General features: G+C 42.3%; 1 pseudogene; it reads right to left on the bottom strand.

Annotated features, from left to right (window-relative positions):
• Positions 1 to 6,635: 6,635 nt before the first annotated feature.
• LOC149124788 (small ribosomal subunit protein eS24 pseudogene) lies at positions 6,636 to 6,970 on the bottom strand (annotated as a pseudogene).
• Between the last annotated feature and the right edge of the window lie 8,028 nt (positions 6,971 to 14,998).

The following is a 14,998-nucleotide window of genomic DNA, read 5'->3' as shown; positions in this document are numbered from 1 at the left end:
AGAGAGAGACAGAGAGAAAGGTCTTCCTTTGCCGTTGGTTCACCCTCCAATGGCTGCCACGGCTGGCACACTGCGGCCGGCGCACCATGCTGATCTGAAGCCAGGAGCCAGGTGCTTCTCCTGGTCTCCCATGAGGTGCAGGGCCCAAGCACATGAGCCATCCTCCACTGCCCTCCCAGGCCACAGCAGAGAGCTGACCTGGAAGAGGGGCAGCTGGGACAGAATCTGGTGCCCTGACGGGGACTAGAACCCAGTGTGCCGGTGCTGCAAGGCGGAGGATTAGCCTAGTGAGCCGTGGCGCTGGCCCATGAATTAAATTTTTAATATTAAGTAATTCTTCCATATGTAGTGTAAAATTTACATATGAATGAGGGGGTTTTGAGACTGCACTTGTACTAAATTTTAAGATAGATAATGTCTTTGTGTTACTCATAAGTTTCTGATTTCTTTCATGCAATACTAGCTGTGAATGAAATCCTGTTACTTCCATTTTACTGAGGTGCTGCAACTGACCCAGATGAGAAATGTGCCCCATGTTACAGGTGCAATTTGCAAAAACATAGTTGTGATCTAACCCTTTGGACATGTCTGTTCAGGCAACCAGCTGTATCAATTTACCCCATTTGTAACAGTGTTCAGATTTTCTTTTAAAGACTAGTTGTTTAATCTTGAAAATATTGTTAAGGATTCATAACCTTTATTCGCTTGCCCAACTCTTGTTTCCCTGGAAGAAGATGCCCATGTATGCATGCACACAGATTATGCATAGTGTCGGCTAAAGTCAGCACTGCTGTGGCCATTTGCTGTTGTTCTCATGTTTTGATTAGAGGTTTTTTTAATGAGAACTTTGAAAGGGTTTATGACACTTATTGTTTTATGGTAAAAAAAATACAAGTGGTATGGCAATGTGTGTGTTCCTATTAATAATCATCCAAAGTTTTGTTAGCAGTCTGAAATGAAAGAGTTTGATTAGGGAGTTACTTCAGAACTGTCAGGCTCCTAGAGGTTTCTAAAACAATAAGCTTTGGGTGAGGCAGTGCATGTGCACTTCTTAGCATCACAGGTAATTCTGATGCGCACTGATCTCATTCCAAACATACATGACAAAAGATAACAAAACTGTGGATGTCTCACCTTCTGAAATGCAGTTTAGGAACTTTTAAAATCTTTGATCCTTTTAGGAAATTATATATTGATAGAGAGGTCAGTGCTAAGTGATGATACATGTGGGGAGCAATCCGGACTAGACTGAGTTACTGGAATTAAGACTTATTCTATGCATCTGCTCTCCCACTGTGGGGAGCAAACCGGACTAGACTGAGTTACTGGAATTAAGACTTATTCTATGCATCTGCTCTCCCACAATATGGCGCTGGGAGAGAAGTAAACAGCTTCTGCACAGCTGCCTCCAGTTCAACCAATAAACTGTAGGACTTGCTACTGATTGGAGGAGAGCAGCGTACTCGGCGTGTGGGCAGCCGAGTTGGGATTGGCGGAGGAGGACTATAAAGGAGGAGAGAGACGGCATTCACCAGGAACATCTATGGGGAACCTCTAAGGGGAACACCTGTGCAGCCCCCGAGAGAGCCGGCCGGCGGTGTGCCGCTCCCCTGCGGAAGTGGGGAATGTGGCCAGGGGGAACTACCCTTCCACGGAGGTGGAAGGGATAGTAGCCAACCCGGGAAGAACCAGCAGCAAACCCGGGGAGGGCCGAGCAGACGAGAGAACAGCGCAGGGTCCTGTGTTGCTCCTCCACGAAGACGGGGAGCGACATAATGGTGCCGTGACTCGGATAGGAAACATGACTCGGATTAGGAAACCTAGGACGGATAGGAAACTTAGGAGGGAAGAAACGGGAAGAAGCAGGAAAATACCGGAGAGAGAGACTAGCAAAGAGCCTAGGTGCCGGAAGAAGCTATTGAAAGCCTAGGCATAGACTCGGATATGGACTGTGGGAAAGAAGTTAGGATTGAAAGCGAAAGTGAAAGCTTTCATAGACTCGGATGCGGACTATGGTGGGGAAGCTAGGAGATTGAAAGCGAAAGTGAAACCTGGAGGAGGCTTGGACTCGGATACGGACTGTGGGGAGTAGCCAGGAGAAATGAGAGGAATATTGTTGGAAGAAAACTTAAGGAAACATACCGGGTAGAGAGAAATGTTAGGGAGGATGAAGCCGCGAGTGCAGGCCAAGCCATCTTGGAATTCTTCAAGTCACCCCGGGGAGCAAGAGGCGAAGATCTGGAACCAGAGGCAGAGACGTGGGCCGCCAGGATTCGCCAGGTTAGTCCGGGGAACTTGGACTGAATGCCGGTGGTGGCGGAAACATTCGCGGAAGCCGCCGCGTGCAGAGAGAGCACGGGGCGTTGGCGCGAGGCCGTGGTGCGGGCGCGAAGTGCGTGGAGACCGCGGAGCGTGCGCGCAGAGCCGGGAACCCGCCGGCGGGGCGAGGCGCCGGGAAGCCTCGCAGAGCCGTGAAGCTGCCGCGGGGCGAGGTGCCGAGAAGCAGCCTCGGGGCGAGCGCCGCCGGGAAGCCGCAGGGATAAGAGAAACAGAAGTTTAGAAGTAAAAGTGAGAGAAATAGGAATGCTGGAAGATAGAAGTAAAATGGGAGAAATAGGAATGCCCGGAGATAGAGAAATAGAGAAATAGAAAGGCCTCCCTACAACACTGCACTGTGAGAGCTTGGATTCGGTCTGCCTGATTAAGTGAGGCGATGAGCACGATGAGCACCTGCGGCGGCTAGCAGCTTATGCGCCGCAGGTCACCGAAGACAGGCACGAATTAACATCAGTAAGGCTTCCCCACAATACAATACAATTAGGAGGCTTGGATTCGGTCTGCCTGATTAGGGCGGTAAGCACCGACAGGCAGCTCGACCAGAGTATGAGCTGCAGGTCACCGAAGATAGGCACGAACCAACACTAATAAGTCTCCCCCACAATACGGCAATGAGAAGGCTTGGATTCGGTTTGCCTGATTGTTAGGTTTTGTAAGCCCCTGCAGGCAGAGCAGAGCATGCGCTGCAGGGCACCGAATACAGGCACGCATCAGCGCCTAAAAACCTCCTCACAACATGGCGAAGAGAGGACCCGGATTCGGTTTGCCTGATTGATAGGACTTGTAAGAGCCTGTGGCAACTCTAGCAAGTAGAGCAGAGTGTGTGCCGCGGGACACCGAAGACAGGCACGTATCAACGCCAAAAAATAAAAAGAAAGGGGGATCTGTGGGGAGCAATCCGGACTAGACTGAGTTACTGGAATTAAGACTTATTCTATGCATCTGCTCTCCCACTGTGGGGAGCAAACCGGACTAGACTGAGTTACTGGAATTAAGACTTATTCTATGCATCTGCTCTCCCACAATATGGCGCTGGGAGAGAAGTAAACAGCTTCTGCACAGCTGCCTCCAGTTCAACCAATAAACTGTAGGACTTGCTACTGATTGGAGGAGAGCAGCGTACTCGGCGTGTGGGCAGCCGAGTTGGGATTGGCGGAGGAGGACTATAAAGGAGGAGAGAGACGGCATTCACCAGGAACATCTATGGGGAACCTCTAAGGGGAACACCTGTGCAGCCCCCGAGAGAGCCGGCCGGCGGTGTGCCGCTCCCCTGCGGAAGTGGGGAATGTGGCCAGGGGGAACTACCCTTCCACGGAGGTGGAAGGGATAGTAGCCAACCCGGGAAGAACCAGCAGCAAACCCGGGGAGGGCCGAGCAGACGAGAGAACAGCGCAGGGTCCTGTGTTGCTCCTCCACGAAGACGGGGAGCGACAGATACATCCAACAATCCTCAGCCCTTTTACCCCCTAACCACACTGGGACCCTATGGGATATGCTTTGTTTCTCTGAACCCTTAATACAGTACATGGTGCAGAGTGAGTGTGAAGTGGATATGAATGCTTTTCCCAAGGACAGTGTATGATGAGCGATATTTCATTGTTCCAATGTGTACAGATGAACTCAGTTAAAACATGGTTTGGTGACTTCCTTGAGCTAGGATGTAAGCAGGGATTCCTTGCCCAGAGTTCAGTGGATTGACCCCTTTGTTCTCTCCATGGTACTAGTGAATCCCTGGGCAGATCTTTTTGACAACTCTTACTAGGCTGTTCTATCATCAATCTGATTGATTTTTCTGTCAACTTGTGAGCCAGGACTGTATTGTACCGATTTATTTTGCACAGAATAAACATTTTGCCATCAAATGTTATTTTAAATCTGTATTTAAATAACAAATGTTGAGTCAATGAAAATAAAATTTTGATTAGACAGTGGTTGTAGATGTGCTAAATTTCTCAAATTATTATCAAGCAGAAATTTTTACTTGTAAATGTTCTGATTCTGTGAGCATACTAACATTTTTCTTGTTTAATGTAAATTAATTATTGATAACTTTTGTAGACTTAGATGGGAGACTTAACACCTTCATATGTATTTGTTGACAAGTTTCTATCACTGTTATGTAATAGTTTATGTTTATTGATATATATATTAATATCAGAAATGGAATTTGTAGAATTGCATATGGCTGTAAAATAACTTTAAACCTCAAAAATTTATAAATGTGAGCCTAGCAGTGACCTGGAAGTTTGGAGGAAGTTCAACTTTGAATGGCTGTCCATAGGCAGGACAGATAATGGGAATTTTATCCTGGACTGGAAGTTTGATTGTGTACACAAATGTAGTCAAGTGAACATGGCTATCAAAATGATCCCAGGCATGGTGGACACAGGGCTGTTCATCAACATGGCTGAGACAGTCTTCTTTGGGATGCAGAAAGGTTAAGTGAACGTGTGAGAGAAACCCTTCTGTTGACCCCATGAGGAGCAGATGTGTTCCCCTTGATCTCCAGCCCACATCCAGGGTGGACGTGCCTTTCCAGGAGCCTTTGCCTTAATATATCTGTGTGTGGATGGAGGGACTAAATACAATCTTCTGCAGTACTGTTACTATGTCTTTTTAAATAGAAATTTAAAGATATATATTTTTTTACCATTAAAAATATTTAGTTTTTATATAAAGCAGAACTGGATTTCACGTTTTGTGTAAAATATTTACCAAAAAAATAAAAAGAATAGGGCAAGAAGGGGGAGACTATCTCTAAAGCCTTTAACTTGAACCTGCTGGGTAAGCTTCTGAATATTGGGTTTGCTGAGAAATGAATATCAGAGTTTTTCTTGAAGCTGATAACATGAAGGACTTGGCCAGCAGTGATCTCCTGATGCCTAACAGGATACTTGGTTTACTTTTCTGCCATTCTCTGTTGTGTTCTTAGTTTATTCTCATTGTAATCATGCAGAATAAAGTCACTTCTGAAGATCAAGTTTACAAAGTCTGCTGAGTGGAGCAGTGTGACATGACTCAGAATGTAAACTCTCAGGGTCAATTGTGGTAGTACCTTTGTTAAGATCAGGGGGTTGTTCAAATCCCTCTTGGTTGAAGAAGTTGGCCAGAAATACTTGCCAATGCTGCCAGAGCAGTGCTGTGAAATGTGAAATATTTGTTTTTTAAATCATTTTCTTTTTGTTGTTAATTGTTTTTCCATTCCTTTATTATCACTGGCATGGTTTGGCATCAGATGTTGTCACCTCTTTATATTCTTTGAAGGTTGGAATAAAAAGTGTGGTGCCAAAAGAAGAAATAGGAAATAAAATTTAAAGATAAGATTAGTGATATTTTATGAGGATAATGGTACCAGTAACTCAACTTTGACAAAAATGAATAAAAGCTTTATTATTTGATGTGATCCTTCAAGGTAGGGTGGACAGTGCACCTGGAAAGCTTTCTTTGAAGCAGTGCTGCTGTGAGGGGATGATTGGGCTACAGAAAAAAAAGTACTCCAACCACTGGTTGGACTTCATCATCCAAGTGCAATTTGCTAGAATAAAGAGTGCAGGAAAAGGAAAAGCTAGAACATGGCTGTGCCTGAGATTGAGCTAATAATTGCCCCACACTCTAGTATTTGCAGCACAAATAGCCACTGTAAACTGTCATCATTTCTTCTTTGTGGTGTCTCCTGGATTATTTAACTGAGTAAAGCACATGTACCCCACACAGAAAAAACACAGTTCACTCCACACATTTTTTTAAAGTTTTACAGTTTATAAATTCTCATGAAAAATTCACAAAATCACCATAGATTGTGGGGAGCAATTTGGACTAGACTGAGTTACTGGAATTAAGACTTATTCTATGCATCTGCTCTCCCACAATATGGTGCTGGGAGAGAAGAAAACAGCTTTTACACAGCTGCCTCCAGTTCAACCAATAAACTGTAGGACTTGCTCCTGATTGGAGAGCAGCGTACTCGGCGTGTGGGCAGCCAAGTTGGGATTGGCAGAGGAGGACTATAAAGGAGGAGAGAGACGGCATGCACCAGGAACATCTAAGGGGAACATCTAAGGGGAACACCTGTGCAGCCCCCGAGAGAGCCGGCCGGCGGTGTGCCGCTCCCCTGCGGAAGTGGGGAATGTGGCCAGGGGGAACCGCCCTTCCACGGAGGTGGAAGGGATAGTAGCCAACCCAGGAAGAACCAGCAGCAAACCCGGGGAGGGCCGAGCAGACGAAAGAACAGCGCAGGGTCCTGTGTCGTTCCTCCACAAAGAGGGGGAACGACAATAGATAAAGTCACTACAAAAACTTTACTCCTTCAGCTTTTTGCCAGCACTAACATTGGCTTTGGCAGTTCCCCTGAACTTCTTCATCCTGTTGTTACACTCCTTTTGCTGTTGTGTTGAGATTTTTTTTTCTCATACAGGCCATGTCTTTCAAGTCAATGTTTGGGTTCATTTTTCTTAACATAATCCAAGGAATCATAAATCATACCAAAGTCCATTGTCTTGCCACTGCCAAAATGGGTTCTAAATCCAAATACAAAGATGACATCAGGAGTCATCTAGCATATTTTGGCTAGTTTTTCACAAATCTCTGTCTGTGGAGCAGTTGCCTTCCCAGAGTGGAGCACATCAATGACCATTTGTTCCCTCTGAAGTGGTCAGTTAGTTATGAACTTCCTGGTACAAATAGTACTGTGGCATTCATTATGTCAGCTGATCGTTACAAAAAGAAAAATGCTACTATATTGCTATAAATCTCAAATAAAATATAACTCAATTCAACTGAGACAAAAGGTATAAAGGGTGATACCTGGGGCTGGTGCTATGGCACAGTAGTTAGTTTATTTATTTATTTATTGAATTTTTGACAGGCAGAGTTAGAGAGAGAGAGAGAGAGAGAGAGAGAGAGGTCTTCCTTCCATTGGTTCACTCCCCAAGTGGCTGCTATGGCCAGTGCTTTGGGGCCAGTGCGCTGCACTGATCCGAAGCCAGGAGACAGGTGCTTTCTCCCGGTCTCCAATGTGGGTGCATGGCCCAAGGACCTGGGCCATCCTCCACTGCACTCCCTACTAGCAGAGAGCTGGATTGGAAGAGGGGCAACTGAGACAGAATCCAGCGCCCTGACCGGGACTAAAACAGGGTGCCAGTGCTGCAGGCAGGGGATTAGCCTAGTGAGCCATGGCTCCAGCTGGCGCAGCAGTTTAAAGCCCTGGCCTTAAGTGCCAGCATCCCATATGGGCACTCGTTCTAATTCCAGATGTTCCTTTTCTGATGCAGCTCTCTGCTATGCCCTGGGAAAGCAGTACAAGATGGCCAGAGTGCTTGGGCCCCTGCACTCATGTGGGAGACCTGGAAGAAGCTCCTGGCTCCTGGCTTTGGATGGGCTCAGCTCCAGCAGTTGCAGCCATCTGGGGAGTGAAGCAGCAGATGGAAGACCTCTCTCTCGGTCTCTACCTCTCTCTGTAATTCTGTCTTTCAAATAAATAAAATAAATCTTTTTTTAAAAAAGAGTGATACCTTATTCATAAAGTTACAGTCCACAAATAAGTTAAAATAGCTGTGAGTTTTTATATACTTTCACAGCAGTCTCATATTCACAAGAACTAATCTGATGAAAACAAGTTGATATTACAAATACAATACTATGACAGATAAATTTGGAATGTTCTTACTGTGAATGAACAGATCAAACATGGTAAAAAGTTTTATAAAATAAGATTCTACTAGTTAACCTTCAAGTACTAAGAAAAAAAATTTGTTGTTCCTCAAAACAAATTCTGTGCATGTTACAATCACTGGTAAGCATGCAATACTGAAATCATGGCAAAAATTAGAATACATATATATGATTGTACTTTGCATAATTCATGGAAGAATGGAATTAAAGATGTGTTTTGAAATTCATTTATAGTTTTTAATAGCATAAGTATTTCATACAAAATTTAAAAATTTGTTGTATACATGGATTTCAAATTTCCATTTCCAGGGCCAGCACTGTGGCAGAGCAAATGGTGCCTACATCAAGAAATTGTGAAGGCAAAAAATAAATGAGCTATCACTGCATCTCAAGGATCTCAAAAAAATAAAAAAGCAAACCAAACCCCAAACTAGTAGGAGAAAGAAATAATTAAAATTAGAGAAGAAATCAACAAAACTGAAACAAAAATATACAATATCAGCAAAATTAAGAGCTGGTTTTTTGAAAAAATAAAATTGATACACCATTGGCTGAACTAGCAAAAAAAAAAAAAAGAAGACTCAAATTAATAAAATTAGAGATGAAAGAGGAAATGTAACAGACACCATAGAAATAAAAGTAATCTTCAGAAATTACTATGAAGAGCTGTATGCCAACAAACTAGGAAGCCTAGAAGAAATGGATAGATTCCTAGACACATGCAACCAACTGAAATTGAGCTGTGAACACATAGAAAACCTAATCAGACCCGTAACCAAGACAGAAATTGAATCATTAATAAAGGTCGTCAAAAAAAGAAAAACCTAGGACTGGATGCCTTTACTGCTGAATTCTACCAGACATTTAAAGAACTAACTCCAATTATTCTCAAGCTATTCAAAATAATTGAAAAGGAGGGAATTCTCCCAAGTTCTTCCTATGAACCCAGCATCACCTTAATCCCTAAATCTGAAAAAGATGCAACTGAGAAAGAGAACTACAGACCAATTTCCCATGAACACAAATGCAAAAATCCTGTGCAAAACTCTAGCCAAACAAGTCCAACAACACATCAGGAAAATAATTTACCCCAACCAAGTGGGATTTATCTATGGTACGCAGGGATGGTTCAATAATCAAAAATCAGTAGGAGCCAAGATAGCGGAATAGGAAGGCAGCTTACTGATAGTCCAGGAGAAGACAGATTAATAAAAGTGAAGATAGTGTGGTATCATGGAAGAATTAAGGAAAAACAGCATAATTAGAGGGACACAGTGGACCTACGTGGAGGGCACAGGTACCCACAGCTTGGGACTCAAGCTGTTGAGAGCTCTGCACCAGTGCTGGAAAGAGAAGTGAGATGAAACCACAGTAGCCTGAGACACTGGTGGAAAAATGGCAGGGAGAGCCTAAAGGGAACAAGGCTTGAAGCCCCATGGGGGAATAAAAACCAGCCTAACTAGTGGAGAGAAAAAATAAAAGGATGGTATGGACATGATTCTATCTCTCCAATCACCTTACAAAAGCCAGGGAGCTGATAGAGAAGACACCATTTTGGACATACATAATGCTGGGCCAGCTCGGGGCTGCACTCAGCAATCAGCAACAGAAAAACCTCACTCTGGTGGGGAGTAATAACAGGAGACTAAGACCTAATGAATGTGTGGAGCTTAAGAACTGGGACAGTGAAAAAACAACCTGAGGGTGTGTGGTATAACTGAGAGTGTGGCTGAGATTTGAGTAGTCTTAGTGGGAGATGCCACAAGCATGGGCTGCACTGGCTTACAGGGAATCTGAGCTTACAGTGAGGACTGAACAGATCCTTTGTGTGTCCTTGGGACAGAGCAGATGAATATTATACCCACTGGGGCTAGTGCTCAGGCACTGATTGCCACTAAGGAGATTTCAGCTGAGTGGAATTACTTCCCTCCTGAATAAAAAAAAGAGAGAGATAGAAGATTTACCTCATCAAACCTGGGTGTGTCACCTTTGGCACACCCTTAACCCTGAAGAACTGAACAGAGCTTTCTGTCCACACCCACCACAAGCCTCTAGAGATTCAACAAAAGCAGACAGTCCACTTAATCTAGAGACATAGTATAATGAAAAAAGCCACCAGAGTGAAAAAAAAGAAAACAAAGAATATCTCCACAATGCCAAACAACAAACACAAAAACTAAGGAAATAACAAGAAAGACATCGTGATGCTCCCAAATGAACATGACACTCCAATACAAGAATATGAAGATGATGAGATAGAAGAAATGGAGGATACAAATTCAAAAAATTTATAATAAGAACATTTAGAAGTTCTCAAAAACAAATGCATGAACTACAGAAATCCATACAGGACAGGACAGAAAATCTCTCTAATGAAAATGAAATCTTAAGGAGGAATCAAAATGAAATGAGGAATTCAATAGAACATGAAATTGAGATATTGAAGAGAAATCAAAATGAAATGAAGAATTCAATAGAACAAATGAAAAACACATTTGAGAGCCTTAAATCAGAATCCGTAAGTAGATGAGAGAATATCGGACTTAGAAGACAGAGCACAGGAAAGTATACAGTCAAACCTAAGAAAATAAGAGGAAATTAGAAATCTAAAAGATATTGTTGAGAATCTACAGGATACTATTTAAAAAATCAACATTCAGGTTCCAGGAGTTCCTGAAGGCATGGAGAGAGAGAAAGGCTTAGAAGGCCTTTTTAGTGAGATACTAGCAGAAAACTTCCCCAGTTTGGAGAAGGAAAGAGACATCCAAATACAGGAAGCACATAGAACCCCCAATAAATAAGACCAAAAGAGATCCTCATCAAGACACATTGTAATTAAACAACAAAGTGAAATATCATGAAAAGATTCTAAAATGTGCAAGAGAGAAACATCAGATTACTCTCAGAGGATCTCCAATTAGACTCACAGCAGACTTCTCATCAGAAAGCCTATAGGCAGGAGGGAATTGTGAGATATAGCCCAGGTACTAAGAGAAAAAAAAAAACTGCTATCCCAAAATATTATATCCTGCAAAGTTCTCATTTGTGAATGAAGGTGAAATAAAGAGCTTTCATAGCAAACAGAAATTGAAAGAATTTGTCACCACTTGTCCAGCCCTGCAAAAGATGCTTAAAGATGTGTTACACACAGAAACACAGAAACACGGTCATCAATATGAAAGAAGGTAAAGGAAGGAAACCTCACAGCAAAAGATCACAGGAAGTTCAAAGCATATGTTAGAAAATATCTTTGGGAAACGGCAGGGCAAAGTTACTACTTATCAATAGTCACATTGAACGTTAATGGCCTCAACTCCCAGTTAAAAGACAAATACTGTCTGAATGGATTAAAAAACAAAACTCATCTATTTGCTGCTTACAAGAAACACATCTTTCTAGCAAAGATGCATGCAGACTGAAAGTGAAAGTTTGGAAAAAGATATTCCATGCCAACAGAAACCAAAAAAGAGCTGGCGTAGCCATCTTAATATCAGACAAAATAAACTTTAACACAAAAACTGTTAAGAGAGATGAAGAGGGGCAATATATAATGATAAAGGGATCAATTCAACAGGAAGATGTAACTATAATAAATGTATATGCACCTGATTACAAGGCACCAGATTATTTAAAGATATGTTAAAGAATTAAAGGGAGACTTAGACTCCAATACAATAATATTGGGGAACATCAATACTCCACTTTCAGAAATAAACAAATCAATCTGACAGAAGATCAACCAGGAAACAGCAGATTTAATCGACACTATAGCCCAAATGCATCTAACAGATATCTACAGTACTTTTCATCCTACACTTGAAGAATACACATTCTTCTCAGCAGTACATGGAACATACTCTAGGATTGACCACATACTAGGCCATAAAGCAAGTCTCAGCAAATTCAAAAGAACTGAAATCTTACCATGCATATTCTCAGACCACAGTGGAATGAAGCTGGAAATTATCAACTCAGGAATCCCCAGAGCATATGCAAACATATGGAGACTGAAAAACATGATCCTGAATGAACACTGAGTCGTAGAAGAAATCAAAAGGAAGATAACAATAACAACATAACACATCAAAGCTATGGGATACAGCAAAAGCAGTGTTAAGAGGGAAGTTTATTGCAATAGGTGCCTACATCAAGAAATTGGAAAGGCAGCAAATAAATGAGCTTTCAATGCATCGCAAGGTTCTAGAAAAACTGCAGCAAACCAGACCCAAATCTAGTAGGAGAAGAGAAATAATTAAAATTAGAGAAGAAATCATCAGAATTGAATCCAAAATCATTACAAAAGATCAGCCTAAGGAAGAGCTGTTTTTTTTTTAAATAAACAAAATTAACACCCCATTGGCCCAAATAACTAAAAAAAGAAAAGACCCAAATCAATGAGCAGAGATGAAAAAGGGAATGTAACAACAGACATAACAGAAATTAAAAGAGTCATCAAAAGTACTACAAAGAGTTGTATGCCAGCAAACAGGGAAACCTATCAGAAATGGATAGATTCCTGGACACACACAACCTACTTAAATTGAACCAGTAAGACATAGAAAACCTAAACATTCCCATAACTGAGACAGAAATTGAATCAGTATTAAAGGCCCTCCCAACAAAGAAAAGCCCAGGACTGGATGGATTCACTGCTGAATTCTACTAGACATTTAAAGGACTGACTCCAATTCTCGTCAAACTATTCAGTACAAGCAAAAAAGAGGAAATACTCCCAAATTCTTTCTATGAAGCCAGGATCACCTTAATTCCTGAACCTGAAAAAGATGCAGCATTGAAAGAGAATTACAGACCAATATCCCTGGTGAACATAGATGCAAAAATCCTCAATAAAATTCTGGCCAATAGCATGCAACAACACATCAGAAAGATCATCCACCCAGACCAAGTAGGATTTATCCCTGGTATGCAGGGATGGTTCAATGTGCGCAAAACAATCAATGTGATTCACCACGTTAACAGACTGCAGAAGAAAAGCCATATGATTATCTCAATAGATACAGAGAAAGCATTCGATAAAATTCAACACCCTTTAATGATGAAAACTCTAAGCAAACCGGGTATAGAAAGAACATTCCTCAATACAATCAAAGTAATTTATGCAAAACCCACAGCCAGAATGCAAAAAGTTGGAAGCATTTCCACTGAGATCTGGTTCCAGACAGAAATGCCCACTCTCACCACTGCTATTCAATATAGTTCTGGAAGTTTTAGCCAGAGCCATTTGGCAAGAAAAATAAATAAAAGGGATACAAATATGAAAGGAAGAAGTCAAACGATCCCTCTTTGCAGATGATAAGATTCTTTATTTAAGGAATCCAAAGAACTCTACTAAGAGACTGTGGAAACTCATAGAAGAGTTTGGCAAAGTAGCAGGATATAAAATCAAAAAACAAAAATCAACAGCCTTTGTATACACAGGCAATACCACGGTTGAGAAAGAACCTCTAAGGTCAATCCAATTCAAAATAGCTACAAAAACTCGTCACTAGTCAAAGTGATCATTTTCAGTTCATAATTGATCATAATGATAGGACTGTCAAAAGGATCACATAAAGAAGACTAGTGTCTGTGAATACTAACTGATAGAATTAAAATGGAGAGAACAATCCAATATGGGAAGCAGGATACACAGCAGACTCACAGAATGGCAGATGCTCTAAACAGCACTCTGGCCTCAGAATCAGCACTTAAGGCATTCAGATCTTGCTAAAAAACCCATGAGAGTATTTCTGGCATGGAAAGCCAAGACACTGTGGCAAAATAAATAAATAAATAAATGGCCTAAATGAAAGATCTGTGAGTGAGATCCCAGCACAAAGAATGAGCTATCAAAGAAGGAGGTACCTTTCTCTGAAGGGAGGAGAGAACTTCCACTTTAACTATAGCCTTGTCTAAATAAGATCAGAGGTGGTTGGCTGGTCGCACGGCTCAATAGGCTAATTCTCTGCCTGTGGCGCCAGCCCACCGGGTTCTAGTCCTGGTCAGGGCCCCAGATTCTGTCCTGGTTGCCCCTCTTCCAGTCCAGCTCTCTGCTATGGCCCATGAGTGCAGTGGAGGATGGCCCAAGTGCTTGGGCCCTGCACCCATATGGGAGACTAGAAGCACTTGGCTCCTGGCTTGGGATCAGTGCCATGCGCCGGCCACAGTACACCAGTCATGCAGTCATTGGAGGGTGAACCAATGGCAAAAAGGAAGACCTTTCTCTCTGTCTCTCTCTCTCTCTCACTGTCCACTCTGCCTGTCAAAAAATAAAAAAAAAGATTGGAGGTGGTGAACTCTAGAGCTTCCATAGCCTTGGCAGCTCATGACAAGAGCCTCAGGTGATTACTGATATCATAAATAAGAGTGTCAATTGTTTAATCAACAGCAGGAGTCACTGTGCACTTACTCCCCATGTATTTTCTTTGTCCTTAATATGTTGTACTATGTCAATTAACAGTATAACTCTAACAAACAGTACATTGTATTTTGTGTTTCTGTGTGGGTTTAAACTGTTGAAATCTTTACTTAGTATACACTAAATTGATCTTCTGCATATAACCATAATTGAAAATGAATTTTGATGTAAATGGGATGGAAGAGGGAGTAGGAGATGGGACAGTTGTACGTGGGAGGGAAGTTATGGGGGGAAAAGCCACTATAATCCAAAAGTTGTACTTTGGAAATTTATATTTATTTAATAAATGTTTAAAAAAAGAAGGAGAAGTAGAGAGACAGAGAGAGGGAGAGGGAGAGAGAGAGAGAGAGAGAGAGATGAAAGAGAGAGAGGGGTCTTCCATCTGCTGGTCCGCTCCCCATATGACCACAATGGCTGGAGCTGTGCTGATCTGAAGCCAGGAGTCAGGAGATTCTTCCAGGTTTCCCAAGAGGGTTCAGGGCCCCAAGCACTTGGGCCATCCTCTACTGCTTCCCCAGACCATAGCAGAGAGCTTGATCAGAAGTGGAGCAGCCAGGACTCGAACTTGTATCC

Source organism: Oryctolagus cuniculus, chromosome 8 (assembly GCF_051225735.1).
Source record: "Oryctolagus cuniculus isolate XC-2025 breed Fujian yellow rabbit chromosome 8, ASM5122573v1, whole genome shotgun sequence".
In the NCBI taxonomy this organism is placed as follows: domain Eukaryota; kingdom Metazoa; phylum Chordata; class Mammalia; order Lagomorpha; family Leporidae; genus Oryctolagus; species Oryctolagus cuniculus.
This window is presented reverse-complemented; position numbering and strand designations above follow the sequence as displayed.